Source organism: Microcebus murinus, chromosome 6, assembly GCF_040939455.1.
Source record: "Microcebus murinus isolate Inina chromosome 6, M.murinus_Inina_mat1.0, whole genome shotgun sequence".
In the NCBI taxonomy this organism is placed as follows: Eukaryota; Metazoa; Chordata; class Mammalia; order Primates; family Cheirogaleidae; genus Microcebus; species Microcebus murinus.
In genome coordinates, this window is record NC_134109.1 from 101,494,521 (window position 1) to 101,516,145 (window position 21,625).

Sequence of the window (21,625 nt, forward strand, 5' to 3'; positions counted from 1 at the left end):
AATTAATTTCTTTCTATTTTTTTTAGTAGAGACGGGGTCTTGCTCTTGCTCAGGCTGCTTTCAAACTACTGAGCTTGAGCGATCCGCCTTAGCCTCCCAGAGTGCTAGTAATACAGGTGTGAGCCACTGTGCTCGGCCATCATATTTTCTTTAAATTCAGCAATTTAAGTTGTAGTTATGAATCATTCTAAATGCTAGATGGAAAGATGATTTCACTGACAAAGTCTTAAGAGTACAGCCAGACCAACTTGTATTGTACAAAGTACTATAGGTGAACTTTATAATAATGGATATATGCACACACAAAAGGTGTTTCAGTAAGAATTAAAAGCTTTTTCAGGAAAACAAGCTGAAGTACAGAAATCACAACCACATCAAAAGGAATAAACCACAGATTTAACCAACATGGAATATCTACTAATGACATGCAAATAGGACCAGCAACAGATATAAGATTTACCTGTGTTAGGTTCTTGATGTGTGTGTCTACGAAAAGTGGAAGAAAAGGGAAGCAAGGGCATAAATTATTTAAGTCAATAATTTGATAAGGTGTTTGGAAGGTGAAAAGGAATGAATGAGAAATAATGAATGTATAATTGTATTACCTTTTTGGACTGCTAGAGTTAGTCACAATAGATATATGTGTTTTTAGAAACTAGAATACCACTCTACCACAGGCTCCTGAAAAATTTCAGGCAGTAAACACAGAGTGGTATATATATTTTACAAATATTTCTAAAATCTTATTGCTGGCAGAAAACAAAGAGACAATATAAATATTGACCTAATGACCTAATATCCATAATCTATAAGGAATTCAAATTCAGCAAGAAAACAAATAACCCCATTAAAAAGTGGGCAAAAGACATGAACAGAAATTTTTCAAAAAGAGAAACAAATGGCTAACAGACATATAAAAAATGCTTAAAATCACTAATCATTAGGGAAATGCAAATTAAAACTACAATGAAATGTCTTGAGTGGCCATTATTAAAAACAACAGATGCTGGCACAGATGCATTAAAAAGGGAAAGTTTATTTGCTGTTGGTGGGGATATAAATTAGCACAACCTCTATGGAAAACAGTATGGAGATTTCCCAAAGAACTAAAAGTAGATCTACTATTCGATCCAGCAATCCTACTACTGGGGATCTACCCAAAGGAAAAGTCATTTTATAAAAAAACACCTGCACTTATATGTTTATCACAGCACAATTGACAATTGCAAAGATACGGAACCAACCTAAGTACCTACCAACTGAAGAGTGTATAAAGAAAACACACACACACACACACACCTGCATACACACACCATGGATTACTACCCAGCCATCAAAAAGAATGAAATAATATTTTCTGCAGCAACTTGAATGGAATTAGAGGCCATTATTCTAAGCAAAGTAACCCAGGAACAGAAAACCAAATATCACATGTTCTCATGTATAAGTAGGAGCTAAGCAATGCGTATGCACAGTCATATAGAGTGACTTACTGGACATTGCAGACTCATAAAAGGGACAGTAGAAGGGCAATGTAGGATGAAAAATTACCTTTGGGGCACAATGTACATTATTCAGGTGATAGGTATATTAAAAGTCTAGACTTCTCTACTATGCAATTCATCCATGTAACAAAAAACCACTTGTACCTACTAAATCTATTTTTTTAAAAAAAAACACACACACACAGGAGGAGTTAAAGAAGAAGGGCATCTACAGGCCCTTCTCAGTAGTTATCAAAATACCTGATAGGCAGCCACCTACCTATAAATCAGATACTTCCTACTCTGAAGTTTACTGGGATTCTTCTAGGACTTAATTTTTCACTGTATATTACCTTTTATGGTAATCTACTTATATGTTATATCAGTTACACAGAAATTAACTATGTTCTGTGTATTCTTTTTAACCCCAATAATTTTCTCTTTTATTCAAAAGATACACAATCTATAATGGTCTCCAAGCAAAGCTTCCTATTTAATGTTTTATTTAATGTAAGCTTTCCCTCTAAGTATTCCACACTAATGCTCCCTTTCACTCTTCATTTTCTGATCACTATCTTATTTTTTCTTTTTACTACTGAATAGTTTATATATATAAGACAAGGTTCTATCCTCTAAAAAAAAATTGAAACTAAGTTTAAAAAAATACTGACCTGCAAAAGCTTTTTTAAAAATTCAACAGATTACCACAAAAATTTTCTAGTTAAAATACTATATATAAAATATACATAAATATATATATAAAAGTACTTGTAAATTTTGAAAATTAGTTCTTTTATTGATAGAATACTAAGCTTGTTTAGATGCAATGATGAATTATGAATGTACTGCAACTAATTCCAAATACATTTTCTGGTACATTGAATTTCTTAATATATTAGTAGTAAGAATGTTGTTTTAACCATGACTCTATGCTCCATTAACCTTAATATTCATATTATTACTCAAAAAACAAACAGCATTTTCTTCAATGTTGAATCTTATATTAATTTACAGTAGCATTCACAATATCAAATATTTCCTCTTTGACACAATGAACTTTCAAAAACTTTACTTTGATTCCATGAATTGTATGAAAATATTGAACCTTTCTTAGAATTAACTGATTTTCCATTTGATACAGATGAGACAGATATAAAACTGGCATCACTTAAGTGTTTGCAAAGTTCTTCTGCTAATGAAGACAACACACCACAGCTATTGCTTTACCTTCCATACATGTACAAGAAAACTTGAAATAGAAAATTAGTAAAATCTATTTAGTAGGGCATCCTTCGATTATAAATGGAAAGTCATGTTCCACAAAATGATACACCAATGTGCTTCCTATAGCTACATACCTTAAACCATTATCTTTCAACACAGACTTCTTTAAATTTCTATTATTCTTAATTGAAACTTTAGCTTTGGGGTAAGTATAGATTCACATCCAGTTGAAAGAAATAACAGCGATCTAGTACATCTTTTACCCAGTTTCTCCCAATGGTAACATCTTACCAAACTATAGCAAAGTATCACAGATGGAATATTAACATTGATACAATTCACCTATCTTATTCTGGTTTCCCCAGTTTCCCTAGTTTTACTTATATTTGTGTGTGTGTGTCTGTTTAGTTCTATGCAGTTTTATCACACGTGCATAACACTATGCATCCATCACCAAAGTCAAGCTACCGTGCAGTTCCATCACAAGGGTCCTTGGTGTTGCCCTTTTATAAGCACATACTTTTCCCTCCCAATCCCTCAATCTCACTGTCCCTAATCCCTGCAACATGGTATATTTTCACCAGAAAGTATAGATAGCCTATGTGAAAGGAAAAGATAGGCCAGGCGCTGTGGCTCAAACCTGTAATCCTAACACTCTGGGAGGCCAAGGCAGATCACTCAAGGTTAGGAGTTCAAAACCAGCCTGAGCAAGAGCGAGACCCTGTCTCTACTATAAATAGAAAGAAATTAATTGGTCAACTAAAAATATAGAAAAAATTAGCCGGGCATGGTGGTGCATGCCTGTAGTCCCAGCTACTCGGGAGACTGAGGCAGAAGGATAGCTTGAGCCCAGAGTCTGAGGTTGCTGTGAGCTAAGCTGACACCATGGCACTCTAGCCCAGACAACAGAGTGAGACTCTGTCTCAAAAAAAGAAAGAGAGAGAGAGAGAAAGAGAGAAAGAAAGGGAAGGGAGGGAGGGAGGGAGGGAGGGAGGGAGGGAGGGAGGGAGGGAGGGAGGGAGGGACAATGTTTCCAAAAGAAATATCCCCTTACAAAACAGGTGCAGAAACAAATCAAAGCAACAAGTATAAGCATATATGGTGTGGAAAGACTTGGTCACATTTACTCAGCCATCTGGAGCATTATACTTGATTACATGAACCTGATTACACAAACACATACATAGTTGATCTTTGAATTGCACAAGTCCACTTATATGCAAATTTTTTCAATAAATACAATTGGTCCTTGGTATCAGTGAGTTTGGTATCAGCAGGTTCCATATCCACAACCAAATGGGGATACAGTATTTGCAAGATGCAAAAGCCCCATATATACAGAGGTGCTGACTTTTCATATCTGCAGGTTCCACAGAGCTAATGCGAGACCAGAGTCTGTGTGGATTTTGGTATTTGCCTGTGGTCCTGGAATCACTGCCCCACAGACACCGAGGGACAATTATACATGGACATATATATGCACACAAAAGATAACGAAGGTAGAAAGTGATCATCTATTAAACCCCAGTGAAGACCCATGTCCTTAATTCTGAGATAAATTTTCCTATCACTGTCAAGTTCTAGATTGGAAAAAAGTGAACAGCATAATATAATGCCATGCAACAACTACAGTGGGAATTCCAAGATGTATAAGAACATAAATTTGGCCCTGAGGAACTTGAAAAAAAAAAAAAAAAGAAGAACATAAATTTGGGAGGTCAGGAGCTTGAGACCAGCCTGAGCAAGAGTGAGACCCGCATCTCAAAGAAAAGAAGAGAAGAGAAAAGAAAAGAAAAAAAAAGAAAAGAAAAGAAAAGAAAAGAAAAGAAAAGAAAAGAAAAATTAGCGGTGTCTACACCCGTAGTCCCAGCTATTCAGAAGGCTGGATCAGGAGGATCACCTGCCCTCAGGAGTCTGAGGTTGCATTGAGCTATGATGACACCCCTGCACCCTAGCCTGGCCGACAGAGTGAGACTCTGTCTCAAAAATAAATAAATAAAATAAAATATTGGTTTGTTGTTCTTGTTTTAATTAAGACATTGCTGGCTACAACTATAAGAAAACTATTAAAATAGCAGTAAAGTATAGCAGTTAAGTGCCCTGGAATCACTTTGCCCAAATTAAAATCCTAGTTCCATCTACTGTTAGATTATCAGATAAGCAAGCTTGATGCTAGGGTATTTCAAAATAGAGGACCAAAAAAAAGTTTAACTTTAATTCAAATACTTTTATTTAAACCATTTAATGAGGTACTCATCATTTTAAAAAATCAGAACTTTGCTGATTTTGCTTATCTTTTGCTTATTTTATGGCTTGGTATTGATTTTTGTTTTGAAATACATTAATGTTGCCATAATCACTTCAATGCTTGGTCTTATAAAGGTTTAGAGACAGGAAATCATGACTCTTGATTTTCTCATCCATTCATCTGACAAATATTTATGGAATATTGAAATGGAAATGTGTCAGTTTTATTTCTGACCACCTAGCATGTGAATTCCATTCCTATTTTTTTGAGAATCTGCCTCTATATCTGTTTTGGAAAGAAGCTGGGCTCCAGAGCCAATCATGGAAGCCAAAAAAGGCCAGATACTTGCTCTCACTACTTAAGGACCAAACACATAGATTGGTCAATTAGATGCATTCATGCAGAATTTGAATCTACAACTGAAGTTGAGAAAACCATTTAAAATTCATTTTTAAGGCTCTTTCAAGCAAGTGAGGATACGACAAGAAGTCAATCTGCCACTCAAAAGTGGGCTCTCACCAGAAACCAACCATTCTGATATCCTGATCTAGGACCTCCAGCCTCCAGATCTGTGAGAAATCAATTTCTGTTCCTTATAGGAAAAAAACAAAACAAAACAAAACAACAAAAAAACTCTCATTCTTAGGGCAGTGACATACAGCACAGCACCTAGTGGCAATACTCTAGTAATGGTATCCAGTGGCATCAATGGAGTCTTAAACAAGAAAAGGACATGGTCTAACTTTGGCCATGGTCAGCCCTGAGGTTTGTTTGTTTCCTATTTGTTCTCAGAGTCTGGTTCTCCAATCTTTCAGTCATTTCTATAAGCTAATCTTATCCTTCCAATAAATTCCTTTCTTTTGCTTCAGCTAACTAGAATTGATTTCTGCTGTTTGCAAATAAAAATCGTGAAATGGTACCACTACCATGTGCCAGGCTCTGTAACAGGCACTAGAAACACAAAGACAAATATAAAATGATCCTGCCTTATAGGACAGAGAAGACAGATGAGTAAACATAAATATAATATGTGATAAATCTATAACAAGAGTTATCACAGGAAGCACAAGAACGACACACAGCTTAGGCATGAGGAGTGAGAAAAGAAAGATATCATCTAAATCCTGAAATATGAGTAGAGTGATAGAGGAGAGACTAGAGGGCATTCCAAACAAGAGGAGGAGCAAGCATAAAGGCATATTAACCTCTTCTCTGCTTATCACTTCTTTTCTACACAGTACCAAAAGCATATTTGAGGCCCAGGCATGCAGCTCACGCCTGCAATCCTAGCACTCTGGAAGGCCGAGGCAGGAGGATTGCTTGAGCTCAGGAATTCAAGACCAGCCTGAGCAAGAGCGAGACCCCATCTCTACTAAAAATAGAAAGAAATTAGCTGGGCAACTAAAATTATAAAAAATTAGCTGGGCATGGTGCACGCCTATAGTCCCAGCTACTCAGGAGGCTGAGGCAGGAGGATTGCTTGAGCCCAGGAGTGGGAGGTTGCTATGAGCTAAGTTGACACCATGGCACTCTAGCCTAGACAACAGAATGAAACTCTATAAAAAAAAAAAAAAAAAAAAAAAAGAAGGCCAGGTGAGGTGGCTCATGCCAATAATCTTAGCACTTTGGAAGGCCAAGGCAGGAGGATTGCTTGAGCTCAGGAGTTTGAGACTAGCCTGAGCAAGAGTGAGATCCCGTCTCTACTATAAATAGAAAGAACTTAGCCAAACAACTAAAAATAGAAAAAATTAGCCAGGCACGGTGGTGCGTGCCTGTAGTCCCAGATACTTGGGAGGCTGAAGCAGGATTGCGTGAGCCAGGCTGACGCCACAGCACTCTAGCCCAGGCAAGAGAGTGAGACTCTGTCTCAAAAAAAAAAAAAAAAAGAAGGCCAGGCGTGGTGGCTCACGCCTGTAATCCTAGCACTTTGGCCGAGGCGGGCGGATTGCTCAAGGTCAGGAGTTCAAAACCAGCCTGAGTGAGACCCCGTCTCTACCAAAAATAGAAATAAATTAATTGACCAACTAAAAATATATATACAAAAAATTAGCCGGGCATGGTGGCGCATGCCTGTAGTCCCAGCTACTCGGGAGGCTGAGGCAGTAGGATCGCTGAGCCCCGGAGATTGAGGTTGCTGTGAGCCAGGCTGACGCCATGGCACTCACTCTAGCCTGGGCAACAAAGTGAGACTCTGTCTCAAAAAAAAAAAAAAAAAAGAAAAAAGAAAAAAGGCATTTTTGAATATACCCCAATAAAACTAGGGGGAAGCATATTTGAAAGATAAAAGTAACAAAAGGCAAACTGGTGGGGTTCGTGGAAGCGCAGAAACAGTCACAATTTGTGACCCTGGTGATAATGGTGGTATTTTTGAGCTTGCTATATGAAAAAGAAACTTAATGCTTCAAACACACACACCCCCACCAGTGCCTCCATAAAGGTGGCCAAAACTACCTCCCTTCTCTCTTTCTCACCTCAGTCACTTCTCAGAACAGTCAACTTGGGCTTTTAGGGGGATTTTTGTTGGCAGGTTGGTTATGATGGGGTGGAGCAGGAATCATGAATGAGTAGATAAAGGAATTGAAAAAAGAAGTAAATGTGTTAATCAAGAGTAGATCAGAATAGTGAAGTACAAAGCATTCTGCCAATTGCCTACGCTGGTTTTGCTTAATGGTAGTAGGTACAATTTTATAGGGGAAAAACTGATATAAAACAATATTTTACAAAGTAACATGTATATATATGGTCTTTTATCTAAAATTATAAAATTTCAGTATTGGTCAATCATTTTAGAGATGTAGCTTTTAAAATCACATTAGGCTTATACTATCTATTATTTTCACTTTAAAAAAATTTTTATGGCCGGGCGCGGTGGCTCACGCCTGTAATCCTAGCACTCTGGGAGGCTGAGGCGGGCGGATTGCTCGAGGTCAGGAGTTTGAAACCAGCCTGAGCAAGAGCGAGACACCGTCTCTACTATAAATAGAAATAAATTAATTGGCCAACTAATATATATATAAAATTAGCCAGGCATGGTGGCGCATGCCTGTAGTCCCAGCTACTCGGGAGGCTGAGGCAGCAGGATTGCTTGAGCCCAGGAGTTTGAGGTTGCTGTGAGCTAGGCTGACGCCACGGCACTCACTCTAGCCTGGGCAACAAGCGAGACTCTGTCTCAAAAAAAAAAAATTTTATGGATACATAATAGCTATATACATGTCTACTTTCATAAAACTATGCTTTTTATAAGATTGGGAAACTATGTTCTTTATAAGCTACCATTTTCATCCACCATATAGAGGTCTATGCTTGAACAGGAAAACAAGTAAAACTAACTTAAAAATTAAACTAACTTATCATAAAAGTAAACTGACCAACCAACTACTACTGGAAAAATTTGAAAGGAGTCTGAAAAAAAAAAAAACCCGGTAATATCTTATACTAACAAGTGACATCAAAGTTATAGAACAAAATAGTTAGAGTACTCTAAAATCTATAACTGTCCTTTGAAAAAGACAGTAATCAATACCATGTGAAGGACAGGTCTGAAAAATGTTTTAAGTTTCATTAAGTTAAATGGTACAAAAGTTCACTTCAGTCATACTGAACTACCCATATTTCTCCCTTTACACAACTCCCTGCCACCTTTGCAAATTCAGTACCTTCTACCATAATACCCCAATCCAATGACCAACTCCCATGTAATATTTGAGACCTGCTTTTTGAAGCCTTCCCTACCCTTTTCCCCATGAGAGATTGTCATTCTCTCATGCTACAAGAATATCCTACATATAACTCTATTATGATTATCACATTAATACTGTAATTATTTTTTTTAATATCTACTCAAGTAGATTATGAATTCTTTGACAGTAGGCAATGCTACATTTCAATCTCTGTAAATATCTGTTTTAGCAAACTCCCTGGCAGAGAGTAGGCAGTCAGTAAATGTTTGCTAAAGAATAACATGATGGGCCGGGCACAGTGGCTCACGCCTGTAATCCTAGCACTCTGGGAGGCCGAGGCAGGAGGATCACTCAAGATCAGTAGTTCGAAACCAGCCTGAGCAAGAGCGAGACCCCGTCTCCATTATAAATAGAAAGAAATTAACTGGACAGCTAAAAATATATAGAAAAAATTAGCCGGGCATGGTGGCGCGCACCTGTAGTCCCAACTACTCGGGAGGCTGAGGCAGTAGGATCACTTAAGCCCAGGAGTTTGAGGCTGCTGTGAGCTAGACTGACACCACGGCACTTTAGCTCAGGCAAGAGAGTAAGACTCTGACTCAAAAAAAAAAAAAAAAAAAGAACAACATGATGTATTAAGTTATTAATATAAGGTTAAAGAAGATATATATCAACACATACATGTTCATAAATAATATAACTCAAACTTCAAATTCTGTGTGCAGAAGCTAAAAAATCATCTCCATTGGATTTTACTTAAAAAGGAGAGATACTTTTACATCTTTCACAAAAATCACCTATGGATTGGAGATAAAATAATTTAAGTTCTTTACTACTATATAAAGCCACTGAGAGGTATCTTTTCTTATTTCATAAAAAATCTTAATTTTATTCCTCATCGGTTAGTATTCCTTTATAATTACCACCTTTTAGAATATCTACTTACCCACACATCTGTCCACTGAGATCTGTGCACCCTGCATCTACTCCCTTCACATAAAAATTGGGCCTAAAAGTCATGTTCTATGAAATCTTGGCTTCATCAGCCATAGCTGATTAGACCAGACATAGATACTTGCCTCAAACTGAATTTTCTCCCAGGGTAGTTTAGAAGGGAATCACAGAACCATAAGCAAATATATGAACTTAAGAGTTAGAAGACATGTCCAGCCATGTGCAGTGGTGAACGACAACATGTAGAGATGGAAAAATAAAATGGACAAGTAGAGAAATGCAGACAAGTCGTTCTGCCCAAAGGTAGTAAGAACATAGTTGCCTGGATTACTGATGAGTATTCAGTTCCTGGTTCCTGTCCCCTTCATGAGGCTTGCTTGGCTCTACTTCTATTGTTGGGTACTGTGAAATTCCCAGTGTCCTTGCCACTAATTCCCTTTTTTGAGTAAGTTAGTTTGAAGTTGGTTATTTATAAACAAAAGAAATATGATTAAGCAAACCTCAAAAAAGAAAAGGTAAAGTAGGAGTATCTAAGTATCAGTGAATCACAGAAGGAAAAAAAGCCTTGACATTCCTTAGCATAAGAAAATGAAAAATAGCTCTTTTCCGCCTGGAACCATGGAAGGCGCAGAAGAGAAGAAAAAGAAGGTTCCTGCTGTGCCAGAAACCCTTAAGAAAAAGCGAAGAAATTTCGCGGAGCTGAAGATCAAACGCCTGAGAAAGAAGTTTGCCCAAAAGATGCTTCGAAAGGCAAGGAGGAAGCTTATCTATGAAAAACCTAAGCATTATCACAAGGAATACAGGCAGATGTACAGAACTGAGCTTCGAATGGCTAGGATGGCAAGAAAAGCAGGCAACTTTTATGTACCTGCAGAACCCAAATTGGCATTTGTCATCAGGATCCGTGGTATCAATGGTGTGAGCCCAAAGGTCCGAAAGGTGTTGCAGCTTCTTCGCCTTTGCCAGATCTTCAATGGAACCTTTGTTAAGCTCAACAAGGCTTCAATTAACATGCTGAGGATTGCAGACCATATATTGTATGGGGGTACCCAAATCTAAAGTCAGTAAATGAACTAATCTACAAACGTAGTTATGGCAAAATCAATAAGAAACGAATTACGTTGACAGATAATGATTTGATTGCTCGATCTCTTGGTAAATATGGCATCATCTGCATGGAGGATCTGATTCGTGAGATCTATACTGTTGGTAAACGCTTCAAAGAAGCAAATAATTTCCTGTGGCCCTTCACGTTATCATCTCCACGGGGTGGAATGAAGAAAAAGACAACTCATTTTGTAGAAGGTAGAGATGCTGGCAACAGGGAGGACCAGATCAACAGGCTTATTAGAAGAATGAACTAAGGTGTCTACCATGATTATTTTTGTAATCTGGTCAGTTAATAAACAGTGACTGCTTTCAAATTGAAAAAAAAGAAAATGAAAAATATGCACCAACCATAGCAGCTTCAAACAACATCTTATAAATACAACTTCAGTACAGTTGTCAGTATGAATAAAATTCTATCACAAAGGTCTAATATTCAGAAAAATGAGAGTAAGGGATGGGGAATATATTAGAATTTATTTGAACAAATAATTTTTAAAAAATACTATTTATTACAATCTTGACCAAAAAGAGAGTGAGGTATATCTTTTCTGGTGATAACAGCCAATCCGAATAAGCCAAAATACCATTACATAGTTTTCTCCATCCATCTACACCCATTTCTCTGAAAACATGGCACTTCAGAGTCCTCAACTAAAATACTCACTGCTAAAAGATACCTTTAAAAAAACAAAGCATTTCCCAATAGCACAGTCATTACAGGCATAGCTCAAAGATATTGTGGGTTAGGTTCCACACCACTGCAATAAAGCAAATGTCACCATAAAGCAAGTCAATTGAATTTTTTGGTTTTTCCATGGATATAAAAGTTATGTCTACACTATACTATAGTAAGTGTGCAATAGCATTGTCTAAAAAAAGTACATATCTTAATTTAAAAATACTTTATTGCTAACAAATACTAACAATCCTGTGAGCCTTCAGCAAGTTGTAATCTTTTTGTTGGTAGAAGTTCTTGCCTGGATGTTGGTGGCTGCTGACTGATCAGGGTGGTGGCTGCTGAAGAATGGGGTGACTGTGGCAATTTCTTAAAAGACAACGGTGAAGTTTATTGCACTGATTGACTTTTCCTTTAATTAAAGGTTTCTCTGCAGTATTTTACTCACAGTAAAACATCTTTCAAAATTGGAGTCAATCCTCTCAAACCTTGCTGCTGCTTTACCAACTAAGTTTACGGACTATCCTTTGGTGTCATTTCAATGATGTTCGTTCACAGCATGTTCACCAGGAGTAGATTCCATCTCAAGAATTCATTTTCTTTGCTCATAAGAACCAGAACTTCATCTATTCAAGTTTTATTATAAGACTGCAGCAATTCAATCACATCTTCATGATCCATTTCTAATTCTAGTTCTCTTGATATTTCCACCACATAAGCAGTTATTACACTACCTCCACTAAAGTCTTGAACCCCTCAAAGTCATTTATGACTGATGAATCCATTCTACAAGGTTTTCAACTGACTTTTTCCAGATCCATCAGAAGAATCATTATCTATGGTAGCTATAGCCTTACAAAATGTATATCTTAAATAATAAGACTTGAAAGTCAAAATTACTCCTTGATTCATGGGCTGCAGAATGGGTGTTGTACTAGCAGGCATGAAAACAACATTAATCTCCTTGTACACCCCATTAGAGCTCTTGGGTAACTTGTCAATGAGCAGTAATATTTTGAAAGAAATCTTTTTTTAAAGTAGTAGGTCTCAACAGTAGACTTAAAATGCTGTAAACAGATGTGCTGTCATCCAGGCTTTGCTGTTCCATTTATAGAGCATAGGCAGAATAGATTTAGCATAATTCTTAAGAGTTTTAGGATTTTCAGAATGGTAAAGGATAATTGGCGGCCGGGCGCGATGGCTCACGCCTGTAATCCTAGCTCTCTGGGAGGCTGAGGTGGGAGGATTGCTCAAGGTCAGGAGTTTGAAACCAGCCTGAGCAAGAGTGAGACCCATCTCTACTAAAAATAGAAAGAAATTAATTGGCCAACTAATTCATATAGAAAAAATTAGCCGGGCATGGTGGCACATGCCTGTAGTCCCAGCTACTTGGGAGGCTGAGGCAGTAGGATTGCTTGAGCCCAGGAGTTTGAGGTTGCTGTGAGCTAGGCTGACGCCACAGCACTCACGCTAGCCTGGGCAACAAAGTGAGACTCTGTCTCAAAAACAAACAAACAAACAAAAAGATCATTGGCTTCAATTTAAAGTCACTGGCTGCATTAGTACCTAATGAGAGAATCAGCCTATCCTTTGAAGCTTGGAAACCAAGTGTTGTCTTCTCTCCAGTTATGAAAATCTTAGAAAGCATATTCTTCCAATAGAAGGTTGTTTTATATACATTCAAAATATGTTATTTAATTTAGTCATCTTCATCAATTATGTTGGCTAGATCTTCTGGATAACTAGCTACAGCTTCTCCATCAGCGCTTGCTGCTTCACCTTGCACTTTTATGTTACGCAGACGGCTTCTTTCATTAACCTCATGAACCAACCTCTGTAGCTTCAAACTTTTTTTCTGCAGCTTCCTCACCTTTCTTAGCCTTCACAGAATTGAATAGAGTTAGGGCCTCACTCTAGATTAGGCTTTGGCTTAAGGGAATGTTGTGGCTGGTTTGATCTTCTATCTAGACCACTCAAACTTTGTCCACATCAGCAAGAAGGCTGTTTCACTTTCTTATCATTCATTTGTTCACTGGAATAGCACTTTCATTTCCTTTGAGAACTTTTCCTTTGCATTCACAACTTGTCTCATGTTGCAGGAGGCCTACTTTTGGCCTGTCTTAGCTTTCAACATGCCTTCCTCAGTAAGCTTAATCATTTCTAGCTTTTGATTTAGAGATGTGTAAGCCTTCCTTTCACCTGAACACTTATAGGCCATTGTAGAATCATTAATTAGCCTAATTTCAATATTGTGTCTCGGGAATAGGGAGAATGGGGAGGGGCAGACAGAGACAGAGACAGACGGGGAGATGTAGAGACAGAGGGAGGGACTGGGGGAAGGGGAGAGAGAAATGTGGGGGGGGGAGAAATGGGGAGAATGGCTGGTCAGTGGAGCAGTCTGAATACACACAACATATAATGGATCAAGTTTGTTGTCTTATATGAGCATAGTTCATGCCACCTAAAAACAATTATAGTAGTAACATTAAAGATCACTGATCACAAATCACCATAACAGATATAATAATGAAAAACTCGGAAATGTGAGAGTTACCAAAATGTGACACGTAAGCACATGCTATTGAAAAAATGGCACTGATGGACTTGCTTGACACAAGGTTCTCACAAACCTTCAATTTGTAAAAAGCGTGATATCTGCAAAGCACAATAAAATGATATATGCCTACATATGGCATTAGCTTCTAAAATAAGACTGATACACGGCTGACCCTTGAACAACATGATGTGGGTCTGCTTACATGCAGATTTTTTTCAATAAAAGTTAAACTGAGTATGCCTGCCTCTCTGGCCTCCACCTCTACCTCTTCCAACTACCTCCTCCAACTCTTCTGCCACTGCCAGCCCTGTGACAAGACCAAAATCCTCCTCTTCTGCCTCCTCAGCCTACTCAACATGAAGACAACAAGGATGAAGACCTTTATGATGACTCACTTCCATTTAATGAACAGTAAATATATTTTCTCTTCCTTATAACATTTTCTTTTCTCTAGCTTACTCTATTATAAGAATACAGCATATAATACATACAAAATATGTGTTAATTGACTTTATGTTATTGGTAAGGCTTCCAGTCAACAGTAGGCTATTAATAGTTAAGTCTTGGGGGAGCCAAAAGTTATACACTGATTTTTTACAGCATGGGAGTCAATTCCCCTAACCCCTGCATTGTTCAAAGGTCAACTGTACGGTATTAGGTTTTCCATTTTTCTTTGATGTTGGTTTGTTAGTAAAGGGAAATTTTCTTTGGCAATTTAGACCAAAAAAGTTAATTTTTCTAGTAACAATTCTCAAATGGATACTGAAATAGAATAAATGCCAGTAATTTGTATTGTTCCCAGGCCCAAAACAAGACAAAGTTATATACAAAACTGACTAGTTTCACATAATGAAAACTTAGTAAGACTGGGAAAATCTATACATGCAACAGCAAGTTCAGAGATAAAAATAAAACAAGTAGTAATTTTATCAAATTACCCAAGATTACATAGATAGTTCTTGTATTCAGAAAAAATGAGATGTTAAATTTAGGGTAAAAGAAAATGTTTATGAAAAACTCAGTATTGATTGCCATAAAAAAAGATTTTAAGCAAACAAGTCTTAACTGTTTACAATAATGGAAGAAGGCAGGGGTACTGATAATTTTTAATGACTTATATTGCCTCTAGAAAGTACTGAAATTACATTTGATTATGAGTGTCTAATATTCTGAGAATTTATTTTAAACCAAATAGTGAAGGAATACTGTGCATGTTTAGCTCAGAAATTGCTGGGAAGTTTTCCAATTTCCCCATTCTACCCCTTGTTCAACCTTTCTCTATAAAATGCTTGTTTATCTCCCAACTAAAAAAGCACAACTATGCCCTTACACCTTAGTCCATAACAGGGGCCAGGCATGGTGGCTCACGCCCATAATCGTAGCACTCTGGGAAGCCAAGGTGGGAGGATCACTTGAGATCAGGAGTTTGACACCAGTCTGAGCAAGAGTAAGACCCAATCTCTACTAAAAATAGAAAAATTAGCCAGGTGTGGTGGCATGTGCCTGTAGTTCCAGCTACGTCGGAGGCTAAGGCAGGAGGATCATTGGAGCCCAGGAGTTGGAGGTTGCTGTGAGCTAGGCTGACGCCACAGCACTCTGGCCTGGGCAACAGAGCAAGGCTCTGTTTCAAAAAAAAAAAAAAAAAAAATCCATAATGGGAAAGGCTGGCTAAATGCTATAGAACAGACTAAGTGAAGATTAAAAGTAAGTAAAGAGCACTTCCAGAGTTTAAACAGTGCCATTAATAAGAAAAGTATGCTGAATTTTAAATAAGCAACTGATTAAGTAATATAATTAAGAAATATAAACCATCTTACTGCCAACTTCAAATTTGTGACAGGATACTGAATGTTGGAGCTACTAGAAGGAAAGACTAATGGCCAACTTGCCACGACATTTTCAACAGTGAGGAAAGAAAAAAAAAACAAGCTAGGAATCTATCTTTCATTTTAAAATTCAGTATTAGTTGGTTTGTTCTATCAGTCACTAATTCACAGCCTAGTGGAGGAGACACAAATTCAAATATTCTAAATAGTATAAATTATTTACTGACCATTTACTAAGACCCAGGTATTGTTCTAAGTATTTTATAGGCATTAAACTTCAAATAAATTTAAGCTTCAAATAGCCTCACAAAGGCATCATTAACCCCATCTACAGGGGCAGAAACTATGGTACACAGAGTTAACACAGCCAAATAGCAAAGCCAGGTTTCAATTCCAAGCAGTCTGGGTCCAGAGCCAACTGCTTTAAACTGCCTCTCCAATACTACAATAATTCATTCAACACATTCTTACTGAGTGCCATCTCTGGTCCAGGCATTGTTCTAAATGCTTGAGATGTAACACAGTTACTAGTAGGTTATTCCAGAAGGGACCCAATAATCCAGACAAGAGTATGGATCTGAGAAGACTTTCTAGAGAAAAGTAATGCCTGGGCTGAGTTTTAGAAGATATAAAGAAGTTATATAGGCAAAATGAAAAGGGATGGAGGGAATAAAGGCATTCCAGACAAAAGAACTACATAAGTAATGGTCAATAATCTAGAAATAGTATGTATATTCGGGCTTTTGAAAAAGTAGTTCTCTATGGCTGGTGTAGAAAGTGAAAAGCAGAAATTACCAGAGTAAAGATGAGAGAACTACTAGCCTGGGCAACAAAGTGAGACTCTGTCTCAAAAAATAAAAAAAAATAAAAAATAAATAAAAAGATGAGAGAACTAATCAGAGGCCAAATCATAGGAAGTTTTAATGATATAGTAAGGTGTTCAGACTTTATCCAGTTTACAAGGAGGAGTCAATGAAGAATTTCCAGATTTTTGTCTTAGATATATACCAATCTGGCAATTCTGAGAAGGTGAATGTCAGGGAGATAAAAGTGAAGACAGGAAAACCAGTGAAAAAATAAGGAAATAGTTCTTAATAAGGCAGTGGTTAGAACAAGGAACCTAGGGAAATGACTGATTCAAAAAATATTTAGGAGATAAATGCAGCAGAATTCAGTAAATGAATGGATGTAAGGAATGAGAGATAAAGAGAGGAAAAAATCATGAATGATTTCTAAGTTTCTTCCTTGAATGAAGAAGTCAGTAGAGGTCTTGGATGTCTTTTAAAGAAAGACAAATCAAATCAAAGACAAACTTTAGGTAGGTAAATAAGTTCAGTGTAGATAAGAAGAGTTTAAGGTAGAGATGACAAGTAAGCAGTTAGATAAGATAATCTGATGCTTTGGAAAGGTACTGATGCTGGAAAAATAGCCTGGGGAGTACTTGGTAGATATACAGTAACTGAAACTATAGGAATGACTGTAATTTAGGAAAATGTGAAGGCTGAGAAGAGCAACTGGACAACTTGGGGAACACCATTTCTTATGGGACAGGTAGAGGAAGGCAAACCCTCAAAGGAAGCGATTCACACACGGAGAAGCTACAGAATACACAGAAGGGAATGGCATGGTGGAAGTCAGAGGCAGAATTTCTTGAGAAAGTGACCAACAATATTACTGTCATTGCTTACTTTTTAGTCAACAGTATTACTGTCATTGGTACTTTTTAGTAAGAGCCAGTTTAGTGATATGAAGAAGTAGAAATAAGACTGCAGTGAGATAAAGAATAAATATGAGAAAAAGAGGTAATTCCAGCCAATACAGAATACTCTATCAATTTTCTCATCTACAAAACTGAGATAACAGATGATTGTGAACACTGAACAATGTACTGCATGGAGCCTCACATATATACAGTAAGTGCTACAGACCCTCATGGACTATTTCACCCTAGCTCCCTATACCTAACCACAATGGGTACATTCTGTTTTCAAATATCCCAAGTTCGTGGCACTGCAAAGCTTTGAACTTGACATTCCCTCAAAAGGATCCCTCTTTCCTCACTTAGTTCTTTTTTTTTTTTTAGACAGAGTCTCACTGTGTTGCCCTGGCTAGAGTGCCGTGGTGTCAGCTTAGCTCATAGCAACCTCAAATTCCTGGGCTCAAGCAATCCTCCTTCCTTAGCCTCCCAAGTAGCTGGGACTACGGGCAATGCGCCACCATGCCCGGCTAATTTTTTCTATATATACTTTTAGTTGGCCAATTAATTTCTTTCTATTTATAGTAGAGATGGAGTCTCGCTCTTGCTCAGGCTGGTTTCGAACTCCTGACCTTGAGCAATCAGCCCACCTCAGCCTCCCAGAGTGCCAGGATTACAGGCGTGAGCCACCGCACCTGGCCCTCACTCACTTCTTCACATGGCTGGCTCATGTCTGTCAAGTGTCACCTGCTCTTTTAGAATTCAGTGTGATAACTATACATAGTTCTTTTATATTAAATATATATCTGAAACAAAAATGAAAAATGTTAACATTTTATATGTGGGTATGTGGGTGTATACCACATTTTTTTGGTAATTTTATTTTTAAAACTTTTCAAAAATAAAAATGTCTCATCTACAAAACAATATTATAGCAAAAATAAAAAGAAATTTAAGAAATTTTTGTTCTTCATATTTCAACTTTCATTTTAAAACAAAAACAGCTAAATTGTGTGAGATTATGTATGTATATGCACCGTAACAAACATACGGAAAGTACCTTTTTACATGGATCAAAAGAGATAAGTTTTCATATAGTTATGACCAACTGATCTTCGACAAAGCAGACAACAACATACACTGGGGAAAGGAAGCCCTATTCAATAAATGGTACCTTGAAAATTGGATAGCTACATGTAGAAGAATGAAACAGGACACTATCTCTCTCCATGTACAAAAAATAATTTCAGATGGATAAAAGATTTAAATGTAAGGCATGAAACCATAAAAATTCTAGAAGAAAACATAGGAAAAACTCATCTAGACCTCAGCCTCGGCCAAGAATTTATGAGTAAGACCTCAAAGGCAAATATAGTAACAACAAATTAGCAAGAAAAAAACAAACAACCTCATTAAAGAGTGGGCAAAAGACACAAACAGAAGTTTTTCAAGATAGACAAATGGCCAACAAACATATGAAAAAATGCTTAACATAAATAATCATCAAGGAAATTCAAATTAAAACTACAATGAGATACCACCTTACCCCTGTCAGAACAGCCATTGTCAAAAAGTAAAAAAAAAAATACATGCTGGCGTGGATGCACAAAGGAATACTTATATACTATTTGGTGGGATTGCAAATTAGTTCAACATCTATGGAAAACAGTATGGATATTCCTCAAAGAAATAAATGTAGACCTATCATTCAATCCAGCAATCCCACTGCTGGGTATCTACCCAATGGAAAAGAAGACATTTTATCAATTCACAATTGCAAAGATGTGGAATCAACCTAAGTGTGCAACAATTCACAAGAGGATAAGGAAAATGTGTATATATACATCATGGAATACTACTCAGCCATAAAAAGGAATGAATTAATGTCATTAGCAGTCACTTGGATAGAACTGGAGACCATTATCCTAACTGAAGTATCTCAAGAATTGAAAACCAAACACTGTATGTTCTCACTATTAAGTGGGAGCTAAACGACCGGTATGCATGGGCACAAAGAGATATAAAGGACACAGGAAACCAAGAAGGGGGAAGGGTGAGAAGTGAGGAATTAACAATTAATTTATCTATTGGGTACAACGAACACTATTCTGGTGACAGGCACACCAAAAGCACTGACTTAAGCATTATACAAGGTATCCATGTAATGAAAACATTTGTACCCCCTTACTACTTCAAAATTAAAAAGAAAGAGAGAGATGGGTTTTAGCAAAGTATACCAGAAACAGTATCTCCTACTATACATTTTGATGACTCACTATTTTCAGTGAAAATAAAATATAGCACTAGCAGGAAAACTCCCTTAATATCTTTCTACCTCTTTTTTCTTGATAGCCTGTCTTTTCTGTCTTGCTTTCTACTTCTGATTTTTATAAAAGGAAGCAAACAGAAGGAACCAAGAAAGTGTCACATTTTAAAAATAATAGCTACAGATAAACATAACATGCAGCCTTTCTGAATAGAAGATTCCCTAACCTATAATCAAGTAATGTTCCAAAAATTTATTTGTAAATTGGTTGTCTAGAACTCAAAATATATTTACCATTAAGAAAGTTACAAAAGGATGTGAGCACCAGGAAAAAGACACTGCCTAAAGTGCCAGGCTACCAGAAGCAAAAGAGGAAAAGCACAGTATACAATACGCAATGATGGTCCAAAAAGAAAAAGAAAGGCATTCTCAGCCAGAGTTTGAGAGCAGAAATCATGTTTCATTTACCTGTGTATTCTCAGTTACCCGGCATCACATAAACATTCAAAGACCACTGCCTATTGACTGATGAAGTAATGAGAAAAAGACTGAGTAGAGGAGTCCATCAACAGGTGGCACTGTCAACACTAAACAGTTTTGGTATAGGAAGCAAACAGAAGAGAGGCTAGAGGCCAGGCGTGGTGGCTCACGCCTGTAATCCTAGCACTCTGGGAGGCCGAGGTGGGCGGATTGCTCGAGGTCAGGAGTTCCAAACCAGCCTGAGCAAGAGTGAGACCCCGTCTCTATTATAAATAGAAAGAAATTAATTGGCCAACTAATATATATACAAAAAATTAGCCGGGCATGGTGGCACGTGCCTGTAGCCCCAGCTACTCAGGAGGCTGAGGCAGCAGGCTTGCTTAAGCCCAGGAGTCTGAGGTTGCTGTGAGCTAGGCTGACGCCATGGTACTCACTCTAGCCTGGGCAACAAAGCAAGACTTTGTCTAAAAAAAAAAAAAAAAAAAGAGAGGCTAGAAAGAAGCAATGCACATTGATACAAAAATGCATGTGTGTAAAACTATTATAAGGTTGGTGCTAGTAATTAAGAGAATACCTTCACCTACATTAAATTAGCAGCTGTTTCCATGAGCACCATATTTTGGGTTGGTTTTGCTAACAAAGAATCCTAAGACAGTTTCTCTGTTGGAGAAATGGTTATTGAGATTTTCAATATTTTCTCCTATGACTCTTGAAAATATTTTGTCATTTTTGTGATAACGCAATAACTGTTCAGAGAACAGAAACAAGTATAAACACTAAAATAAAAATTACCCATAATCCTCACCCAGAGATAACATCTATTAATATTTCATGTAATTTCTATGAATCTTTTTGCCACTTATACATGTGATTAATAACACATGATATACATGTGATAACTAATAACATGTGATAACTAATAACACAGTATACATTTCTTTATGGTCTGATTTTTCTCTCAACATTATATTGTACTTTATGTCAGTACTTTTTTTGAGACAGAGTATTGCTCTATTGTCCCATGTAGAGTACAGTGGCATCATCATAAGTTCACTGTAACCTCAAAACTCCTGAGCTCAAGCAATCCTCCTGCCTCAGCCTCCCAAGTAGCTGGGACTACAGGCTTGTGCCATCATGCTTGGCTAATTTTTTCTATTTTTGGTAGAGACTGGGTATCGCTCTTGTTCAAGCTGGTCTGGAACTCCTGACCTCAAGCAATCCTCCCACCTTAACCTCTCAGAGTGCTAGGCATGAGCTACCGTGCCCAGCAACTAAATATTTTTTGAAAATACTATTTTGACAACTGCATCCATCATAGGGATTATCATCAATTTTGTTATTCCCATAAGGCATTTTGACCATTAAAATTTTCTCTCTAAGGCTGGGACGGGTGGCTTATGCCTGGAATCCCAGCTCTTTAGGAG

General features: G+C 37.4%; 1 protein-coding gene and 1 pseudogene across 9 annotated transcripts in view; one reads left to right on the plus strand and one right to left on the minus strand.

The window, feature by feature from the left end:
- DENND4A (DENN domain containing 4A) overlaps window positions 1–21,625 on the minus strand; it is a 145,845-nt gene that overhangs the window by 107,043 nt on the left and 17,177 nt on the right. The window lies entirely within an intron of this gene.
- LOC105868102 (large ribosomal subunit protein uL30 pseudogene) lies at window positions 10,209–11,019 on the plus strand (annotated as a pseudogene).